Below are 24,723 nucleotides of genomic sequence, written 5' to 3' on the forward strand. Positions count from 1 at the left end.
AATGCCAAAGAGACTACAGAAGAAGCACAGTAACTTCGATATAGAAAAGAAAACATTATTTGGGTCTAGGTCACTGCTAGATTATTCATTAGCTCAAAAAAAAAGATTGCACGCTTATAGCTTTCAAGGATTTTCAAGGATGGCTATTGAATCATGGATTGCTGAAATGTGTCTAAATACCTTTGCAGACAATCTTACGTAAAATACAATTTTGAAGAAACTGTACAGTTGGATAGCACATGTATGCGAGAACACAGAGTTTTCTAATTAAATGCAAACTCAAGATATACATCTCTTGCATTAAACAGATAACTATATATCCACTCACATTTGGATATGAAAAAATAATAATTCTCAATGCACTTAAAAAAATTCTAATTATTACAGATATACCTTCTTTAAATGATGTTCCTTGCTACAGTTTGAGCCACCTGACCCCATGCTGAATTATACCTTTCAACATTTCCATAAAACCCTTCTTAGTTTTTACATTAGAGCACAAAAATACTTGCCAATTTTCTTCATTACAATGATTAGCAAAGGTCAAGTCATTCATTAACATGGTTCCTCTTAACATTCATGAATACGCAGTTCATCTTAAGGAAGATCAAAGCTAAAGTCACCACCACTATCTTTTCTGAGGCTGTTATTTCAAAGCATCATTGAAGAACCATTGATCCCATCATATTAGCCATTAGCCTTATGTGGTTCAAAGTCAAAATATCAAGATTAAAAGTTTTTTTTTAGAGGTGTGTTAGCCTACTAGCTGGCTGCTACTCATTTCCAAATAGTTATTTGCTGGTGTGGTACATCTTGCAGTGGTACAAAATATAACACTGTGTAAAGTTCTGTGAAGTGAACTTGCGTAAATGTATACAAACCATCTCAATGAATGTTTGCTATCCATTACTAGATTTAAAAACAGCAGCAGGGACATAATATTATATTTAGCTTAAAAGCAATACAAAAAAAAGTAAGTCATGTGAAGTTGTGGAAGTTTGAACAGATGTTGTAAACCTCAGATGGCCTCTGTGCACATAAAGCACTCCCAGAACATCCTCCCAGTGCATCCAAACTGTTCAAACAAAGCCCTGAGTCTCATGGGAAACAAACTGGGCTATTTGTATTTGTCTTGTAAATCTAATTAGCACTCACAGCGGCACTTTTATTGTTACTCACTATATGTCTTGACTAAAACATGCCTGCTATTTCCAACCATACTGTGGGTTTAGTGTTCAGCATAGTGTTCCTCCAGGAATGACCCATGGTGCTCCTGCATCTCGCCTCAGATTGCCCCTCTCTGGACATTTGATCTTTCGCAACAGAGAGGTCCTGAGATGAGACAAACCTCTAATCTTGTCACATGGATGATGTTCTCCCGAGCAGCTGGAGGTTCCTGTAGGTCAGCAGTTTAAATCTCAAACAGAGAGGGCAAATGATCTCAGATCCCAGTGCGGGTGAATGGTGCTATTGTTTCAGCTGAGATGAAACCCAATCTCTGCCTCCCAGTACACCACAAAATATCAAGTTTCAATTATTTGTTACAAAAATGATTATTTGATAGGAATGAATTTAATGAATTTAGAGACACATCTCCTGTAGAGAGATCAGATGGCTAAAATCGAATCAGAAATGTTGTGGCTGAATAAATCCATCGTCTTCAAAGCACTGTTATGCAAAACATTAAAGCTCCAAACAAAAATAAGCGGGAATAAAATGAAGCAACTGTGTCAACCTCATTAACTGATCGGTCATTTGGTAACTGAACAATCAACAATGCTGACCCATCCTGCACCCCTATTAATTTTATTCCTGAAACAAAGAGTATAAAAATAACACCACTCCACTGCTGTGTGTAAACCAACTGAAATCCCTCATTTTTCTTCTAGCTTTAGGCTGAATGTGATCCCTGTTGTTTTATTTTTGCTGTTTTTGGGGTTTAAATGCCAGGAATGCTCCAGGAGTTGGGATCCTTGCTGAGACAGCGATGTCTCATCAATTGTTTCATATCTCCTTCTCTGGGGAATATCATCAACATCAAAAAAGTTCAGCACTTTAATGAGATATGAAATACTGGATTACCCATCACTGCTGCCGTTGATTGGTTGAACTGTTAAATTTAAAACATATAGCTTATCGAATGAGGTGCACCAAAGGGACGATGACAATTACATAGAAAGAATGTTGGAAAATATTGCCTATGTTTCCTTAAATCTCTCCCAGTTTGAATGTTGCTAAATATCAACTAGTTCTCCTATCTGTTCCTGACATAATTAGAGTGAAAGAAGAACTGAACATAGCCAGAACAAGCATCCTGCCATCTGTCCTAATTCTGTGAGAATTTCCAGCAACGCCTGACACTGAAAACTAGCAAATCGTCCTCTCCACCCTCAGTGAAATGACACTACAGCTTATTCAATTACATGTCATCAATTCACATCTTACCTGCAGAACAGAAACTACTACAGTAGATCATGGAAATAATTCATTTATCTCCAAACCACCAACTGAAGCACCACAGGGATCAGTAGTACACAAAATTAGCAAAGTTTTAACCGTACATTACTACTTCTGTCTTGTTCATGCAAATGATTCTGAGCATTTGCATCTTTCACAACTGGACGATCAGATGCCGTTAAAAACCAAACGTCTGGCAAGCTTCCTGGATGAATAAACTGAATCTATAGCTACCAGAACTTTTCTAAAAAACTAGGTCACCTCTTATCTACACTGAAAGAACCTTGGTCACTCCCATGGGTTAAGACATGCAGATTCCTCCTGCAAAAAAATGAGACAGAACTTTATTGCCAGGGAAGCTACTCAGATTCTGGTTCTGCAACTCATTCCTGGATGTTCTTCCAGCATACGCAATCAAAACCTCTGTAGATCTTAAAGAATGATGCAGTCCAGCTGACATTCATCTTGCAAGTACTCTCAAGTCTCAGCTCTATACTTTCTCAGCTGCCACCCTGTCTCCTGTAAGATTAAAACCCTAGCAACTCTGATACAGCCATCCTTCCTATTCCTGTGTTATGAAGTAATCAACTTAGGCTGATTGAAAAAAAGCATGCCACATTTATGCAAAGATCAAAAAACATACCTATGCAGTACAATGCAGTACAATTCACTTTTATTCCCTTTTCACGCAGATTATGATTACAGGGTAAGATTATTGATAAATAAACATCTATTTTGATGTCGCGTCTTTGTAAACAAATCCATTTTGCCATTAGCATCACATAAACAGCTCTATATAACGGCTTTTGCGATGTAGTAAACTTGCTCAGTAGCTCACCTGGTACCGCAATGCTCTTGTTATACAGAGCACTTCAGTACAAATCCCAATAAATCCCAATAAAAGAGCTTGACTTCTGGAAGCAAGTTAAAATGTCATGATTGCTATCAAATGCATGTTTCTTTCACATTTGCTCCTGTTAACATGGTAGGTAAGGTTTCGGTAGGGTTTAGCATAGATGGTGCGTTATTTTCCAAAGCAATACAGTTAACTTTTTAACACTACTCACCAGACATTTCATTGCTGATGTAGAGCAACCACTCATAGTTCCACTCATTCCACTCCACATTTCAGTCATTAATAAAAAGAATATTATCAAAAAATAAAAAATAAAATTGCCTACAACTCAACTTCAACTTCATTATCAAACCTATTAAAAATTATCAAATCCTTTTGATGTTGTGTTTGGAAAATGTTGTAGGAAATGGGTACAAATGCATATAAAGTTAATATAATCCATTCTAATAGTGTCCTTCAGTCATGACTATATTCACAATGTAGTACATTCTTCCATAACTCATGACAGACAGACAGACAGACAGAGACATAAAGACAGACAGAGACAGACAGACAGAAATACAGACAGACAGACAGACAGACAGAAAGAAATACAGACAGACAGACAGACAGACAGACATACATACAGACATACATACAGACAGAGACAGACAGATAGACAGACAGAGACAGACAGACATACAGACAGACAGACAGACAGAAAGAAATACAGAAAGACAGATAGACAGACAGACAGACAGACAGAGACAGAGACAGAGACAGAGACAGAGACAGACAGACAGACAGACAGACAGATAGACAGACAGACAGAGAGACAGACAGATAGACAGACAGAGACAGACATACAGACAGACAGATAGACAGACAGACAGACAGAGACATACAGACAGAGACAGACAGACAGACAGACAGACAGACAGACAGACAGACAGACATACAGACAGACATACAGACAGACAGACAGACAGAGACAGACATACATACATACAGACAGAGACAGACAGACAGACAGAAATACAGACAGACAGACAGACAGAGACAGACATACATACATACAGACAGAGACAGACAGACAGACAGACAGACAGACATAGACATACAGACAGAGACAGACAGACAGACAGAGACAAACATACATACACACATACAGACACAGACAGACAGACAGACGGACAGACAGACAGACAGACAGACAGACGGACAGACGGACAGACAGACAGACAGACAGACAGACATACAGACATAGGGCCCTATCTTGCACCCAGCGCAATTGACTTTGTACACCGACGCATGTGTCATTCCTATTTTGCACCCGCGCAAAGCGCGCTTTTCCCTCCACAGAGGCACGTCGCTAAACTAGTGAATGAACTTGCGCTCCCTGGGCGGTTCAGCGCAAAAAAGGAGGCGTGTTCCGGCGCAAACAATCCCTGGTGCTATTTTGCTGTTCCATTAAACAATTGCGCCACTGACCAGAAAAAACCTAGTCTAAAGTCAGTGGCGCGTTGCGCGTTGTTCATTATGCTATTTTAAGGGCGCATGCTTGGCCATAATGTATAGCGTGCACAACGCGCATACACTTTGCTCATGTAATCTACACAGATGCAACAGTTATTTTTGCAAATCATAAATTGTTACACTAAAAAAATATTAAAACATGAGATGACGGAAATCATTGTGGTGTGACACGAAGATGTGAAAAAAAAATAGGCATAAAACTAGCTCACAAATTATTCAGGCTAATTATTCTCCCATCCCCATACAACACAACTTCTCTGTCTTTCACTGCTCTTACAAGAACATCAGTCTCCTCGGCTGTGAACCGCTCCTGGCGTGCGCCTGGTAAATACGCCATAATAATAGCAATCCATAATGGAACTTGCGCACCTGCTTTTAAAGGGAATGTTGGATGACGCTCTGATTGGTTTATTTCACGTTACGCCCAAACCACACCTATGAATAATGAAGCTACTTCAGACCAACCCATTTTAGATTTGCGCCGGGCGCAAGAGCCATTTATCCCTCCGGGAAAATAGCAACAGCGCCGAGACCCGCCCACAAACTTACTTGCGCTTCGCGCTTTGACACTTGCGTTTCAGATCGTCAAAATAGGGCCCATAGACATACAGACAGAGACAGACAGACAGAGACAGACATACATACACACATACAGACACAGACAGACAGACGGACAGACAGACAGACAGACAGACAGACAGACAGACGGACAGACGGACAGATGGACAGACGGACAGACGGACAGACAGTTAGATAGATAGATAGATAGATAGATAGATAGATAGATAGATAGATAGATAGATAGATAGATAGATAGATAGATAGATAGATAGATAGATAGATAGATAGATAGATAGATAGATAGATAGATAGATAGATAGATGTACCTGACATAGCTGAAAATATAATTCATGCAGTCTCATTTCAGTGCAGGTTAACAATACATCGATCCATTAATATTCAAAATGCAATGCAACCCAAAACTGCATCACAATCAGTCTCCCTCAAATGAAGTGTTGATGTCAGATATTCATTACATTGTGGAGTACATAGATAAGTGATCAAGGCATTGACACAGACAATGGGAAACTGTGTGTTGTATCCTGTCTTGTCAACAAATGTGTCCTCACAATTTGTCGCAATGCCAGGCAAACATGCGCAGCGTCCAAAAACATCAGATGATTCAGATAAAACAAAACCTCTTATCCAGCGGTCTCAGATGTAGTGAACAAAAGAACAAATGAGAGAGAGAGAGAGAGATGTGCCTGAAAAGACCCACGTCACTCACACAGTGTGTTGGAGACATACCATTCACATGATTAAAAGCTGAAGGATAAGTAGTGGAACATTGTTCAAACTAGAAATATGAGATTTTTTTTTTTTTTTTTTTATCAAAGCTGGAATGCACATAGTTATATAGATGAACAATGGCTTACCACCTAATAGATTAAGTATTTTATTCCTGGGCTGGCTTGCATTAACTTAAATAATATAATAATATAAACTTAAATAAAATGCATGCGTTGGTCTCTCAATAGCCAAAAGTAGACTTATGGTTCACCATTTTCCAAGCATAAATATATATATATATATATATATATATATATATATATATATATATATATATATATATATATATATATTTTTTTTTTTTTTTTTTTTTTTTTTTTCATACAATATTAATTCAACTCAATTATCAATGATGCAAATAATTTAAAGGTCAATTCAAAATATCCTTGGAGGGGTTTTTGTGTCAAGATTGGAACTGTGTTGTCATGTGTTTCAGTCCCTGTTTTGCCTTATTTGATCAGTTTCCTGTACTTGTTTAGTCTGATTATTAGTTGATTCCATTTTTCACTATTATCCTGCCTTATAACGCTAGTCCTTTCAGTTCAGTGTTGTTGGGCTTACTAATAATGTACATGTGTCTTCCTCCTGTTTTCCATGTTGGATTTACCCCTGTGTTGGATTAATAAAGACTTCAGACTATCCTCGGGTCTGTTTTTCTTCCGGCAGTACAAATCCTTTTGTGTGAATGTCCATGGTAAATATGTATGAAAATTCTACTGACTTTTGAGATGCTTTATTTGGGATTAATACCCCAAAAAATTACAGCAACATACAGTATTGACAATATTTATTTAAAATAATATTAGAAAGAAGTGGTTACAGCCTGTGAAACCAAGTATACATCAATTTATAAATGATATTTTGGAAACAGAACATTTGTAACTTTTTTTCTTTCTTATTTCTATTTATTTTATATATTTATATTTTTATCCCTTGATTATTTTGTAAAATTGTTGCTTGGAAAAATTTACAATAATTTACATTCCACAGACTTCTAATGCTTTTATCTAATTATAAATACTTGAACCTAATTCTAACCCCACACCCTAAGAAAATCTGGATTTTTACAAATATTTATTTCATTCCGTTTTTACAAATGAGAAATCAGATTTGGCTCACTTATCCCCAAAATGTGCTTAAGTAGGTATATCGTATATAGCTTACAAAAAGTATTGTGCAAAAGTCATAGACACCTTATATTGTAAATTTCACAAAAGCATTTGTTTTAATTTGCTTATATTATACATTTTGCTTTAGTGTGCCAGTTGGAACCAAACAGTAAATTTTTGTTGTTCCCACTGAAAATATATGAACCATAGATCTCGAGGGGAAAAAAAGATACAAAAGCTGTCATTGTCACAAGCCTGGTACCTTTACCAAAGGTACATTATAAAATGCTACATATTAGTACCTTTTAGAAAGGTTCCACCCCAGTGATGGACTTTGTACCTTTTTTCCAAGAGTGTACCATTTTGTCATGCTAGACCACTAATACACTATTTTGAAAAGAGCTAAGAAACGTGATTGATTTAAAAGCATAGTGTTATTTACTCTCCAACACAGCTAATCCTTAACCCCAGAGAGTATAATTCAGTCAAAAAGGAGTACAACATTTATTCTTATTTGCATAACATTTCTTTTAGAAAACATTTCAAAGCAAAGCTGTCAAAAAGGCTCTTTGCATTGTAAATGCTTCTATAGACTTCAGTAGAACACAGTAAATAATATATTCAGGTAAATGACATAGTTTCATTGCTTCCAGTGTCAAACCCTGCATAACATTCAGCATGAGTGATACCTGAGGCAATGTCAGTAATCAAAACCTGGAAGCAGTGATCTGTGAGCTTCATGATCTTCACCTCTCAGCATGCCACTGCAGGTAATGTCTGCCTGAATCCTTACTCTAAAAAAACAAGTCTATGTCAGAACTTAATTCAATTGTGGGCAGTGGTTCCACATATTGGAAAAGTGTTTTTTTATTTTTTTTTTTTACTTTAAACTCTACTCAAATACCTTGTGTAGTGAAAACATACTGGAATTGAGTTAACCTAAGAAAATTAGACCTGTCTAACTCAACTAGATGTCTTCCAGGATGTGGGTTTCCTCAATTCCAGCAGCTTCAATGTTCATCCAAGACACTGGTCTCTCACAGAGAGGCGAGCTCGACTTTTAATGGACCACTTGGAATCCTTCACTGGTCGTCTGTGGAACACAGATGGAGTGTAAACACAAATAGATTAAGCAAACTTCTGCTTTATAAATGCAAATTGATTGAACACGATGAAATTAAGTCAACAAATGCATCATCACATCAGAATTAAGCACATTGAGCAAGCAGCAAAAAAATCTACTTATAGAACTGTTCGGAGTGCATCACCGCACCAAGTACAATAGTGAACCGCAGCCAAAAACTCAAGGCTACATGGGAGGTCTGCTACATACAGAGAGACAGAGAAGCACACATTCTGAATATCCTCTTGTTACAAATCGAGTTTCTCTGCCTCTCTTCCACACTGCAGGAAGTGTTACAGACATACAAGCTCTTTCTCAAGTCTTAAATTCATGCAATGTGCAGGAAAACTCCAGACTGATTTGTTGGTTTGTTTGGTTGCCAGTGGGAGACAGTTTTTTCGAAGAGAATGAGCTAGCATTGTAGTCTCATTCCTTTAAGTGTTTTACACCTGTAGGACTCCAAAACCACCAATGAACAATGATCAATAAGGGGAAAATGACTCCTTAAATGAAATACAGAAGAAACCTGGAAGCTGTTAAAGTGTGGGGTCGACTGCTGCTTTGTGAGCTCTAAAATAGTAACTCCATCTTAAACTATGAAGCTACATTTGTCAAAACTAACTAAATAAGTAAATAACAAATATATTAGATTAAACAGATCATTTTTAATTGTACTTACAACATATTTAGATATAAGTGTATCATGTAGAGAATGAAGATGCATCAGCCAATAGGATAAAAAAAATAGATTTTAAATTAGAAAGTGTCATTAATGTGATATACTAAATCAACTGTTCTATTTCAAATTTAATTTTGACACGTAAGTTGAATAGCTCATAATTTAATTGAAGGAATGTCATTATAGCAACATTTTAAATGCAAATTGAATGATTTCACTAAATCAGGTTTAAATGAAAAAAAAAGTCAGATACCTTGCTTTTATATCTTACATTTAATAATAATAAAATTATGGTTACAAAATTCCAATTGGGGCAATTGGAATAAAAAAAAAAAAAAAAGAAAGAAAGAAAAAAAAAACATTTATTTGTCCACAAATCTCCCAAAAAATGAAGGTGTTACCATATTCATAACACATAAATTGAAAAATGTACATTAATCATATTACTGGCCAGCTTTTTATATAAAGTTGCATATATAAGTATGAGAATGTCACTATAAGCAAAAGGCATGAAGATCTTAAGATATTATAAACATTAACAGCATGATTTTCTTTGAAACAATGTGTGAAGAGTGCTATATAAAAAAATATGACTTGACAAAAAACTTGGCAGTGAAGAGAAGATAATGTGAGCTGTGTTGTTTGACCTGCTCCAATAATTTTTAGGAATGTGGAAAATTTCATTGACGAAATTTGAGTTTGCTATGGACAGTTGGGCGTTGACATATTTATAAACCAAGAAGCACGTTGCCTCATATCCATGAATATTTTGACTGTGGTGAAACCACACTACATATCAGAGCTGTGGACAAGTCCAAAAGGAAAAATAAATAAAACATTGCTAGAATCGCACAAATTACAGCAATCAGTTGAAGATCTCGGCACAGCAGGCAAGATGCTTGCAGGATTGGGTAACAATCGAAGGTAGGATTAATGAGATTCTAACAAGGACATGCATATGCACATCACTGGGTCCATGAGGGGAAGTGAGTCTGGATGGGGCTCTTCAGGGTCTGAGCTATGACTCACCCACTGGTCCCTCTTAATGGAGACTCACAATGTCATTGCTTCTACGGATACCAACGTGTAACATAACCAGAGAGGACTAAACTGTCTGAGCCGCGGCACAATTAATTATATCAAAGTGTGTGTTCACTGACTACAGGGGGTCAATTCATGACACAGAGGAAGCCAGAGAAGAAAGCAAACAAGATACTTGAGCCAGCTGAGAGAATGCAGAGAAAAATGAATAATCAGCTATGTAGTAGAATAGGCAATGCTACACATACGGCCATCTGTACATGAATTGTAAATATTTCTACAACTAGTCAATGAGTCAAATGTTTGAACACAGCTACTTACTTTATTGTTTCTATTTTCCACTCATAGATAGATAGATAGATAGATAGATAGATAGATAGATAGATAGATAGATAGATAGATAGATAGATAGATAGATAGATAGATAGATAGATAGATAGATAGATAGATAGATAGATAGATGGACAGATAGATAGATAGATAGAAGCTATGTTCACTTATTAATATGTATGCCTCTGCAACTGTTGTGGTTTTTAAAACTGTATTCCTTTTGCTTGGCTAGAGATACAGATAAACATGTATGTAAACATAACATAAATGAGTCTGTGGTCCACATTATTATTGTATTATTGCTTATGTGTGTTTGTGTATTGACTATCTGTTCTTCTTTAGTGCTAACTTAAACCATGTGCCCTATAATGATGTCCAGCTATTGAGCACCATAAACAGGGTTTTGAATTTCAGTTTCATCACAACCTGCACTCGATTCAAATAGATTATGACTGACATTAAAATGTTCTTGTTTTTGTGATGGTAATGTACCAATAACTGCCTTTGCATTGTGCAGTGCAGTTTGCATTCGAGGTGAAAGTACTACTGTGCTATACAAATGGAGTGCCAGTGATGCATTATTCATCTGCAATTATGCTTCATTTTTTCTAGCAGACTAGTTATCAGTATAATTTGCACTGTATCCGAGCAGTGCACCTGTCTTCATGCACAGGTTGAGACTATGATATATTTAATCACTATGAAATCACTGTTGCTCTTATATTTATCTGTTTTAAGAGACAGGGGCACAGAAACGATTGAAAAATGCATTATAAACTTAAGCAACTTGATTCGTGAATATTATTAGGGTGAAATAACATTCATCAAGCCATCTTTGTTGGTAGCCAGGTAAGTGGCAAGAAGATAACTAACATTTTTATTAAAATCACATGGGCTTTAACAAAAGTTTTATGTTTGAATGAAATATGTATACCATGTGAAAGACCTCAGTATACATACACGAACATCAAAATATATTGATATTTCCAAGCATCTAATCCCGAAAGCCTTATCATGTACTTCAAATGTAAAGTAAAAATGTGACCACACAAAGTATATGTCCATTTTTGCGAAATTAATTTAATGACATGAAAATGGCATTCATCTTGCATCATTAAAGCAATGGAAGCAGAGGTAATGGTCTGGTTTAGGGCTGTGATCTTGCGGTATTATTGGCTACTCTGAGTGACTTGGAAATACCACGTCTTACATGAGAGTGTGTGGCAGAACCACAAATTGCTGTGATGATAGTCCAGTTCACCCATTTCCTCCCACTGCCAAGCCTTTATCCTTCCAACCACAGCCAATCCATTATACACATTCATTTCAGCCAGGGGAGATGTACTGTAGTGGTGGAGTCTTTCAAAGTGTATGCATGCCATTTTCATACATAGGTATCTTTTGAAAAAATGTAAGCTTAACTTTTAGGAAATGTCTTGATATAATTTAACATGATAAACTGTTATTCCATGCAATTAATTGTGAACAACTGATTCACAACACATGTTTTTTAAGTGCCCAGTAATGTTATTTTACTATGATTTATGTACTATTTTTAATTATATAAAAAAAAAAAAAAATCAGTTTTTGCATTTTTTGTTTAAGTTTTAGCAACTCTGTTACTTGCTTTTGTCATTTTATTCACTTTTAAAATATTTCCATATAAGTATTTATTTTTTATTTCAGTTTTAGTCATTTTAGTACATTAAATTAAAATTAAATTAAATTAAATGTATGCATTTAGCAGACACTTTTATCCAAAGCGAATTACAGTGCATTCAGGCTATCAATTTTTACCTATCATGTGTTCCCGGGAAATTGAACCCCCAACCCTGCGCTTGACAACGAAATGCGTGACCAATTGAGCTACAGGAACACTAATTTATTGTTATTACTACAGTAAAAACATGTACCTAAACTTTATTTCAGCTAGTTACCAAGACAGCAACTTTTCTAAATTAAATTATATTCAATAAAATTATTAGATATACTGTAAACCTTGAACTTAGAAATTAGAAATGAGTATCTAGTCTCGCAGTGACCGCTATGTAGGCAACTAGATACGAGTACAATTAGAAACTATCTGAAATAAAATAAGTTTGAGCACTAAAATGACTTAAAGTAATACATTTAATTAAATAAAAATTAAAATGGAAAAATCACATTACAAAATTACTAAAACTTAAATACAAAATATGAATAAATGCTATAACAGCAAATAAAATTATACTAAATGAACGCTGCACAAATAGTGTGGGTTTCACACTTTAATACACAGGGTTTGGGGTTTGTTCAAATCCTCAATCCTAAGGTGATCTTACTAAAGCAAGCATCAGTATTGTTAAAAAAGATAATGGATAATACAGATATAAACACAAGGCTACACCAAAAATGCCAAGAGTGGGGTCTCATAACTAAACACTCTTTATCTCAATGTCTCATGCAGAGTTCTGGGAGAAGTTGTTTGTCTACAGGGGTTCTGGAAGAAAAGCAAGTCTTGATTTTGGTATCCAGACTGGGACTGTTTATCATGTATTCCCCATGAGAAGGCTGGTCTCATCCCCTCTGGCCGTTCTCCTCTTAGTAATGCCTACAATCTGGACTCCCACCACCACAATCATTTAATTTCTCCGCTCTTTTGTGAGAGAGCGCGTTGTTCCCACACTGAACAGTACGTTTGTGGGTGTACTGTTTGGAGCCATGTTTCCTACATGATCAAGGTTATTCTGGGGGACTTCCTGTTTAGGGTCTGACCGATTGCATGACATGGAGCATTACTATCATTTCAAACATGTACATATGGAAACTGTTAACTAAATATCGCAATGGAATGAAACTGGTATGAATAAGAAAGGCCCTTGTGCACTCAACCCCTCATCCAACAGAATATCATAATGTATCTCTCACACTGATGTGCGAATACAAAAATGTAACAATGTCTGGGCAGTTACTCAAACTTCTGTGTATCACAATTCGAAGCTGGCAGTGGATAGAAATAACTTGTTGTGAATAAAAATGTATAGCAATTATAATTTTGAATAATCTGAATATTGTGAATATATGTGAACTTGTGATGCCTTTTTCAAAAACTTGTCGATTGCTTCTCTATGGATTTGGCTCATGCTAATCCTTCAAAGTAAAATCAATATGATTTTTTTTTTTCAGAGATTTTAATATGTGCCAGGGATAAACAGGAAGTCAGATAACTAAGAAAAGTTATAGCGCACCATTTTTTTAATATAGACACACAATTTGAGGTATTATTCATGTCTGTAGCACAAACAGTGCAAGTTGAACCAACGTGGGTTAAAGAGACTTTGCAAATAGAAGCAACACCAAACATGAATAACTAATGAATCTTAAAAAGAAAATTGAGGGGCATGTGTTATTTTGACATTATTTTGCCTTATGTGAGCTCATGAATGCATTAATTCCTGTGGGAGATGATTCAAAACTGAGATGAAATCTCACCAGTTCAAATTAACTTAATGAAACAGAAAAAGATCAAAAGATTTTGTTTTAGCAGATTTGGTCTTTTCAAATGAATTAAATATTTAAGATCTCTGTTTGTTCTGTGCCAATGTTTTTAAAAAGTTTAGAAGAAATAAACTGAAAAAAACATAAAACATTTCAATCAGGATTTAACAAACTTTTGCAATTCTTTATTTACAAACAATATTACTATTGTTGTTGTCATTTTGATCCATTAAATACAGCTTTTGTGAGATTTCTTTTTAAAAACTTTTTTGACTGCATCATACACGAGATAAAGCATTTCATATTGATGCATACAAATAAATAGATGCCATAACCTCAAAGTAACATACAGTATGCACCAGAAAACCAGAAGAATGACGTAACATCCACGTATAAAAATGACTCTTGGGTAATGAGAACTGAAGATGCTCCTGGTCAGAGCGCCCCGGCATGATCTCTTCTCACGCTCTCCCTCAGTTTCCCAAAAATACTACAGGAAGCAGAAGAGCCACACTGGAGGGGTCAAGGAGGAGGGGGGTGAGGTCAACAGTGTGTATGCTTACAGATGCATGTGTGTGTGTTTAGTAGACGTGGATGAGAGAGGGCTTCATTTTCTCACTGCGTATTATTTTTAGTGCTTCCGCTTCCAGACTACAAATCAAAAACAACTCTTCACACTTCTACCTTCCACCCGCTGACAGATCAAACTACTTTTAAATGAATATAACCAGATTATTATATCAATCCACCCATATACAATAATACACCATGCAATGTTTATGTATATGTCAAATTAGAATTATTAATAGTGCAATACATTACACAAGAGGATGCAAGTCTCACAGAAAATACACAGCAGTCATATTAGGAAGACGTTTGAAATAAAACTGATGTTGGTAACTCCATTAAAGCTTGAATTATAGTTTCCTGATCCATTAAAGGCCCCAGAATCTACGGAGAAGAAGAATATTGTGGCCCTTGTGCAAAATGCACAAAGGTTTTTTTAAGGCTTGGTTAGTACTCCTTAAAGGAGTACTAACCCCAAAATTAGAAAAAAACATTTATTCATCCTCCTGTCATTCTAAAACTTTCTTTCCTCTGTGGAACACTAAACAAGATTTTTTTTAAAGAATGTTAAGTAGGGATTTTTTTGTCCACACAATTGAAATCAATGGGAACAGAAACCATTTGGTCACCAACAATTATCTTCTTTTATGTTCCAAGACAAAGAAAAAATCATACAGGCTTAGAACAACAACACAGAGTAAATGACTGAATGTTTATTTGTTTGTTTTTTTGGGGGTGGACTATCCCTTAAGGAATCTTTCATGAACATGCCTTACAAGATAGAAGAGACATTTGTGGCCCTTGTGGAAAAAATACAAGTCTATAGATATGTTTATTTAGCTCATTAGTCAGTGATTTTTTTTTAGCACTGAAACCCTGAGAAAGAAAAGGCCTGCCTCTATATTTGGACATGTTGTTCTTGACAAAATCATGCTGAGTCTGAACTATATCTACTGAAATAATGACATAAAACACTTTGGGAAACCAAGCTACAGGATCACAGAATCAAGCATGAGCTGTAAGTTCAGGCAAGAGGTTATAGCCAATGCATCCTTATAAGGAAAAGCTACAGCCCCCCTCAGAATAAAGAAATCCACATGGGTCGCATGTTGTAGGGACATTGGGATGCTCTGACACTAGCAAGAATTCAAGGAATTGTTTGTTTAGAAAAGGATGGTGGAGCTGGGGAGAAATAAATAAGAAGATATGGCATTAATACCCTGGAGGAAACCTGTATGTGCGTGTGTGTGTGACGGGGGAAAGGGAGGGAGTACTGCTCTGAATTTATAACTCAGGATTGTGTGATATGTTTCTGGTTCTGCGTGCTTTTCACACCAGCTCTGAGTGAATGGAATAAAGTGATCTCCACACCACAAGATCACAAGGATACCAGACTACCAATACAGAGAGATTATCTCTCAATACAATATAAATAAAGGCTGAATTGAAATTCTCATGCTTTAGCATATATGAATTAGATTTTCCTTAAGTATGTTCTATTTATATGCAGGTTTGTACAACAAATACATGATGACTTTAATAGCATGGTTGTGTTCCATGCAGAACTTAATTGAAAGGCCTTTTAATTTTGCAACTAATTTTCAGGATGTAGAATTCCAGTTAGAATTTGAATACAAGGAAGTGAAATTGATTGAAATACAACTAAATTTAATTAATAATCAATTTTCAACTTTGTCAGGACAAAGTTCCCAGAATGCATTATCTGTGATGATTATTTTTTTTTTTTTAGTAACTGTAATGCAGCAACTTCCTTTTTTTCAGTCAACATCCTGTCCGGCTAGACAAACTTCAAATTCAGATTTGCACAAATAAAAACCACAAATAATTTGCTGTTGCTGAACAAGTAAACTACCATTAAAAAGGGAACAGTAGTATTTTAAAATAATAATCAGCAAGGACACATTCAAGTGATCAAAAAAAAAAAGGTTAAGACTTTAACACTAACACCATTGTTAACAAAAAAAAAAAAAATTAGCCTGCAAAAAAAAAAAAAAAAAAACTGTACTATATATATATATATATATATATATATATATATATATATATATATATAAATGTTAATATAAATGATAATAATAATACACATTATTACTTATTTTACTGTATTTGTAATCAAATAAATGAAAACGTTTCTTGCAGGTTTCAAACTTTTGAACAGTATAGTGCATAATTTAACCACCACTTGAGAGCTCTATCTATATAACTTCAAACTATAACAATTAACCTACTCTTATATAAATAGATCTACAATACATTAAAAGCACTGAAAAACACCTTCACAGTTCTAAAAGTTGTCAGGTCTAATCCAAAGCAACCAATATTTGCTCACTTCTTCTGTGGTATTTAAAGGCAGCAGATTTCTTAAACCTCTTAGAAATATCCCAAGATCAATTTTAAACTTGGACGTTTTGCTCCAAATGCAGTTATGATTTGTGGACGAGGAAATATGATTTGACAGAGTCAGAAAAGACTGCTATTTGCTTTGATAGGCCATCACTTGTATGGGTTAATAAAGGTCAAACTAACCTGGCCGTGACCAGAAAACCCCCAGCTAACCCTCAGAAGATTTCATCTGTGGAGATTAGATGTGATTAACCTCATGCAACTAAAACCCTGAGATCTTTTCATTACCTGTCTGTTCTCTGATGATAAATGTATGGTGGAGGTAATAGAAACAACACAATCCTGTTAAAGATCGTCTTTGAGACGGAACAGTAATTTCTGACCCCTGACTCATAGTTTTATGGTCAAACAAATGAAAAAAAGAAAGTGTTGCTTTTCAGATCTGAGATGCTAACATGCTTTACATTCTTCTATAAAAATTCTATTATATGCCTTCAAGAAGCTATGCATATACATTCATCCTCAAGTCATAAAGCTTTAATGAATGTTGTGAACCACCGGCACAAAAACAAGCGAATCATGGCGAATGATCTACTCTGATTACACACTTGTAATGGCTGAACACCTTCACTTGAGTAATTACCCTGCCGTGAAAGAGGCCATGGAGCAAAATAAGTCTGAGAGAGTGCCAGAGAGAGCTTCCTAATGAATGCAGATGTGCCCACTGATGTGGGTTAAATGGTCCATGATGCTACACGCAGCTGCAAAGTCTACAACTGACCTCCCCCTTATGATGGTGTACAGATCACAAGTCACACAAAAAAAGGAGTTTTCTCATAGATTATGCAATGAGCTTCTGACAGACTAGAGAGAACTGATTATTTATAGGTGCAATACTGAATTATTCATATATATGCGCCAATCTGCTTGAACAGTGAAGATCTCAGGGATGGAATGAAACAGAGTTCAACATGAGGACAGTAAACTTATGAATGTAACTTTTATCAAACAGATGGGTTTAAATTGCATAACCGCAGTGAAAACAATGGCAACACTGAAGTGCCACTTGTATCCTAGAATTATTCACTCCTCAAGTTATTGCAAAGCTAAACTGAACTCCCTGTGAATTTTTTTAAAGAACAAATATATGGCCATTATTAACAAAAATATATTTTACATATGAAGTCTATATGATGCATTAGCAGGATGTGTGACAGAGGAATCATCCTTGAGAAAAATACTATGAAAACAATATCAACCTGATACAAATACAAACTCTACCATGTCTAATGTCTATAGCAGGACTCATCCAATAGCATCACTCACAGAAATATTCAAACATATATTTATAAAATGTAAAGGCCACTGTGAAATAGCCAGTGTGCACACATATACTCCTCTGACTGAAGATCAGCTGTATTATTATATTAATGCAGGAAGACTGTGTTAATCATTATTATTATTAAAACTTAAATTATCAATTATCAATTTCAACTTTATTTATTTTTGCTATACTCATCTTAAAACTTGCCACTTACCATGCCTTCATCACTTATTTTCCCTTTTCAAACAGATTTCCAGTGAAGCTGTAATTGTACAATTATGAAGAATGAATGAATATATATATATATATATATATATATATCCTGAAAGTAGACAAACATAACCCATTCAGACAAATGAGACAAAAATATTTTCTTTGTCATTTATTTATTCAGGAAATTCATCCAATATTACATATCTGTGAGCAGCCAAAGTATGTAAACTGTGAATCAATGACTACCAGGTGTCAGTGTGTGCCCTGTTTTATTCAGAAAACATGGATCTATTAAAGTTTGAACATGTTTGTGGAGATCTCTGAGGACCTCAGAAAAAGAGCTGTTGTTGCTCATCAGGCTAGAAAAGTAAACAAACCCATCTCCTAAGAGTCTGGACTCCACAAATCCACAGTCAGATAGATTGTGTACAAATGGAGGAAATTCAGGACCACTCTTACCCTCCCCAGGAGTGGTCGACCAACAAAGATCACTCTAAAACAAGAGGTTGCAAAGGAACCTAGAGTATCTTCTAAGAAGCTAAAGGCCTTTCTTACATTCGCTAATGTTAATGTTCATGAATCTACCATCAGGAGAACATTGAACAACCATGGTGTGCACGGCGGAGTTGCTAGAAGAACATTGCTGCCCATCTGCAGTTTGCTAAAGATCATACAACCCAGAGGGCTATTGGAGAAGTGTTTTGAGGACAGATGAGACCAAAATAGAGCTGGAGGATGGAAAACACTGCATTCCAGCATAGGAACCTCATCCCATCTGTGAAACATTGTGATAGGAGTATCATGGTTTGGGCCTGTTTTGCTGCATTTGGGCCAAGGACATCTTGCAATCATTGATTGAACAATCAATTCTGAATCTCAATAGAAAGTGGGTCATGCAGCAAGACAACGACCCCAAGCAGTTGTTTTTACCAAATAATGGTCTTCTAAAATGGTGAACGTGATTTCACCAAGTACAACATGTTTCTGGATCAACATCTTTTGATAATCCTGGACCAATATTATTGTCCAGAAATATAGACTTAATCCAATCCCTATACCCCTAAACCTAACCCTACACATAATTTATTCCTAAAATCAGTGGAAAATGATAGCTGATTAACAAGGCTGTAAAAGAATCTAACCCTGATTGTGTATATTTCAATTCTGATTGGTTGATTGGAATGTTGTACTTGGTGAAATCATGCTCACCTAGCGGGTGGCTACTGAGTAATTGGCAGAAGTAAGAAGAAACATATATTCATTTTAATATCATTTCACAATAGTACTATTTTGCCTGTTATTCTCATCTAAGAAATGCAGCCTTGAAAGTATTTAAAAAAATTCTTACTGAGACCAAACTTTTGAATGGTGGTGTACATCTGTAAAATCACTGCCCTTTTGAACATACTTTTGTGAGATCATAAGTGACTTAAACTTCAGCCATGTGAAAGGTTGCTTTATTTGGATGGAAAGCATTGGGAGATGAGTATCCCAAAGCCCACTGAAACACTTACAAAGAATTATTATACTGTTAGACAAACACGCAAGCAAAGCAACATCAATTCAGGAATGTCGATGAACTCCTCTAGAATAGGCAAGGACAATAAATTCAGGCCTTGAAGGAGAGAGGTGAGGGTGAATGGGGAAACTTCTGAAGAATAGGAGTTGGGCAATGAAGTGCAGGAGCAACATCAGTCAACACATTCCTGAATCCAAAGGTGACCCCTGCTGAACGGGGCAGGTGAGTAATGTGGTTATGTGTCTGCATATGTGGGAATCAAATTCACAAACACTGGCCTTAATGAGCTCACTAATGGAGGCAGGGTAGAAGGAAGTATCAGCGGGGCTAACGGATCTTACACAAATACACAAACCTTCTGGGTTCCAAAGGATAATCAGAGGTGCATGCTGGGAACACCAACTATGTGTCTGTCAAGCTGAAGGGACGGAGGTCATCATCATCAGGCCTGGAAGCTTCACACAAAAGAGGGACTGTGCTATTTTGACCCAAATAAAAAGGCCAAAAAAAAAATGCACACTGACTAGAGAGCAACTTCTGAATGACATCGAGTAAAACATTTCCAATAAAGTCCAGTCTTTCAAGGATCTCTCAACAAGGTCGACATGAGGAAATAATCATTACTAGAGCAAACAAAAGTAAATGTAAGGCAAACGTGTAGTAGTAATAGATCTCTCAGATATTATCTTTCCACTGATTTGAGATATACAGTGGCTTTATCTAAAACAATAATCTGAATATTTAGATATATAGAGATTTAACATATCCATTCCATAAATATGAAATATTTGTTAAAGTGAAAGAAACAAAAATAATCTATTGTGGTGTCTTCTGCAGTCTTATTTTATTATCCCTGATACTGTTATAGTTTTTTAATTTTTTATGTTTTTTATGTAATTGTAATGTTTTTTTTTGTGTCATTTTTATAAGGTTTTTTTATTATTAATATCCGTTTTAGTTAGTTTTTTGGTTTTCCATTTTAGTAATTATATTAGTACATGTATTTAAACGAATGAAAATGAGAAATGTTACTTTGACAACCAGCTGAAATAAAATGCACTACTCTATATATTTAATTTATTTCAAAGTTCAAGTTTATTTTATTTCAAAGAGCAAAATGTTTTTATGGTTTTAGTTTTTAAACCCTGGTTTTCTGATCTCAAAGCATATTAGTATGGAAAATGGATTTTAAATATGTATACAAAGTGGCATGTCAGATTTATATATTTGTTTGAAAAATAGGAATTTGTTTATATGGACATGGTTTATGAAAACCTGTCCCATATTTCAAAAGAGAAAGAAGCCAGAGTCTCACAAAACAATACAATGTTCATTAATAATTCAAACGAAAGAAATCTATGCACTAAATCCAAGCTGAAATTCTGTTTAAATAACTGTGCACTGGCTATAGACAGTAAAATAACACCTCATAAAGGAAGCAAGTCTGAAATCATTTAATGGAAGAACAAACACTTCGTTTTTAAAGATCTCACTCCAAATAAAACAGTCAGTGTAATACTGAGACCCAATGAAGATGTTAAAGTACATCTGTTTCTTGCTTAAGGTGCATTACAAATAAAAGCTACACAATTAAAAACAGTGAAATGAATATGATCTTCTTGAGAAACCATCTCAAGGCCTCATTTCACTTGCAATGTGATTGATTCTGGTCTTTATGTGTTTTGTTTTGGATACATGAGACCTTGCTTTGCGGTTTAAAGCCCATTTTGATTTCATAAAAAGATGTTTGTTTAAAGGATCTATAGGATTTCTAGAATCTGCACAGTTCTAGTAAACAGATTATGAAGCGTTTTATTTCAGTTAAGACTTCTGATGATGAGTCACATTGATTCATGTAAAATTTGTTTTTACAGTAGTAGCTATAGGGTAGATGGAAATTAACATTTCACTGCCAGTCAAGGACACACCTACACCTTAATTGTTACTATTATCACATTTTAAAGTAACAGTTAAGTAAAAACTGTAAGTTAACAAATTGTATTTATTTAAAAATACATTTTAATGATATTGACATTTCACAATATTACTTTTTGATCAAATAAATGCAACCTTTGCAACCTGTAATAAAGTAAAGGAAAATAAAACATGGCGGTAAAAAGTGTCTTGCATATAAATCAAATAAATTACAGTGGGCCATGAGTGCTGGGAGTGACTGAGATGTCTCTTTGACACTTTTAACATCTGCGAGTGAGAACGACTAGATGACAAATTTGTGAGGAACAAAGTGAGACTACAAGAGATAAAGCAGGAGTGTAAAAGTGACTGCTGATGAAGGACAGCTTCCCACGTCCCAACAATCCCCTCCAGTGAAGCTCCAATCAGAAGCATTGCTATGATAATCTTCTCCAGATGTTGACCTGTGTAGACCTTGCTGCAGGCATCTCGAGCTGCCGTCATAGACTACCAACACATTTACACTCACCAGGGGTCATTTTTAGCAAGTAGGAAGTCTAGATTTCTGTGATTCAGAATGTCAAGTAGTCAAAGGGGACGGTGCAATGACAGAAAGAGTTTTATTAACTTTCCTGTTACCTGAAGTTGCATATCTGTTTAGAAGATTTAAGTAGCTCTATATGAAGAAAGGAAGTCATATCACATCACATTTTCTTAACTTTGACATTAAATGACAGAAAACCAGTTATCGTTGATGTGAGAGTGTTTCTAATACGGCTGAGGGGGTTTTCTGAAGGATCATGTGACATTGAAGATTAGAGTAACTGCTGCTTAAAATTCACCTTCGCAATCACAGGAATAAATTACATGCCAAAATAAAGTGCAATTGAAAACACTTAATATTTCACAATCTCTCTCTATATTTTCCTCTTTTGCAAGGCCATAGAAATGCTATCGTGGATGTTTTCTTTTGCTAGTGGATCTGTTTTCATTTCTGTTCACCACTAAGTTTACATTTCCACCCTGTAAACGTGAAAAAAATCCACTGGTATAAAAAAAAAAAAAAAAAAAAAAAAAAAAAACCCTCTACTGGATGAGCTACTGTTGCTATTAGTTCCTCCTAGTTGTTTTTGTACATTATATTATATATTTTTATGTTGTTGTCCCCGTATTGTATATATGTATTATGTTGTTGTTTTAACATCTAAACTATTATGCGCACCAGCTTAACGTTTACTCATATTTTATCTTGAAAATCATATTAAGCTTGATGACAGTAACTTCATATCATGGCCTATATTTAGCATCTAGTTTTTACTAGATCATTTTTCATATGTTAAAATTACACACCAAGCACCAGTGTGACAGACACCATAATACATGTGCACAAACACACACACAAAAACATCTGGGAAAAAAATATCATATGCAAATTCAAAAGAGTATTTCATTATTATAAAACATTTTTAGCAGAAGCACAGGTCGTTCCCTGTATGTTTCAAAAATTCATTTATACCATGTCTTCAGGACATATGCAGCACAAAAGAAAAAAGAAACACAATACTTTAGATTTGACTCGCTACAATCACTATGATTTACCATGATAATATCGTCCAGTAGTGCCTCATCCACTATTGTGTGTCCTCTTGAACAAGATCTAAATCTTAAAGATGTGACGTACATGTTTATAACAATAATGAAAATGTTGTGGGAGATATGATTCCTTGTCATATGTTATTTGTGTTGTTATTGAGGACAGATGCTGCCTTGATATTTAGGATATTGCATTTAATATATCAGACTCGCTCACTATCCTTTCTCAGTTTAAAATGCCAGCCAACACTTGTTTCCAGATTTCTATACTAGGCACAGCAGTCATTATGAGTTGAAGGAACACACCACCACACCCTCCACCCCTCTGTCTGACAGATAATCTATTTGGGGGGCTGTTTTGCTTGGCCTCGTTGCAAAGAACAAGGAATTGTAGCCAGCTGTGTAAACTGACAAGTTTAAGACCCAGCGGAAGACTGAAGAAATAAAAAAAGTGTTTACTTATGAGTGTTTAGGATTTCAAAACGAATGACGCTTTTAAATTCACCAATAAATCCTTTTTTTGCCTTTGTTTTTTTACTTTATTTGACTATATACACTGACAAGCTGCTCGGCAAATTACAACAGCTGCAGTTAATGTCTAAACACCACTCAGTTCTCCACTTTTACAATATTTCTATGACAGGGGCATTCCCATTCATCTCAAAGGCATGCTGCTCAGCTGCTGTATGTAATGCTGGCAGTACACAACCTAGAGACTGGCATCTTGACTCATGGCATGCAAAATGAATCGGCCCATACCAGAATTCCTTACAGCAGACAGGGGAAAAACATACTAAACGTCCAGGGTCAGTAAGAATTATTTTACTAAGCAAGGTCATACTAAATTGTTCAAAAGTGATGGTAACGCCTTTTAAATTATAACATGATTACTTTTGCATGATAAAGATTTCTATTTCAAATAAATGCTGCTCATTTAACTTTTAGAATGATTTCTAAAGGATCATGTGACATTGAAAAGTTGGAGAAACTGCTGCTGAAAATTCATCTCCACAGTCACAAGAAGAAGGTACATGCTAAAATATTTACTATAGATTGCAATGATATTCAGAATATATTACTCTTTTTACAAATATATGGCACCTTGGTGTGCATAAAAGTAAACATTTGATACCCTAACTAATCATGAATAACATTTTACTGCATTTTTTAAATCCATGTTAATGTAAATTAACATTTGTTTTTCAACTAAAGTTAATATATAGAAATTTATATATAGAAAAGTGTTAATTAATTTTTTATTTTTTTTAGTAAAATACAATGTATGAGTACTT

This window comes from Carassius auratus, chromosome 3 (assembly GCF_003368295.1).
Source record: "Carassius auratus strain Wakin chromosome 3, ASM336829v1, whole genome shotgun sequence".
Taxonomy (NCBI): Eukaryota; Metazoa; Chordata; class Actinopteri; order Cypriniformes; family Cyprinidae; genus Carassius; species Carassius auratus.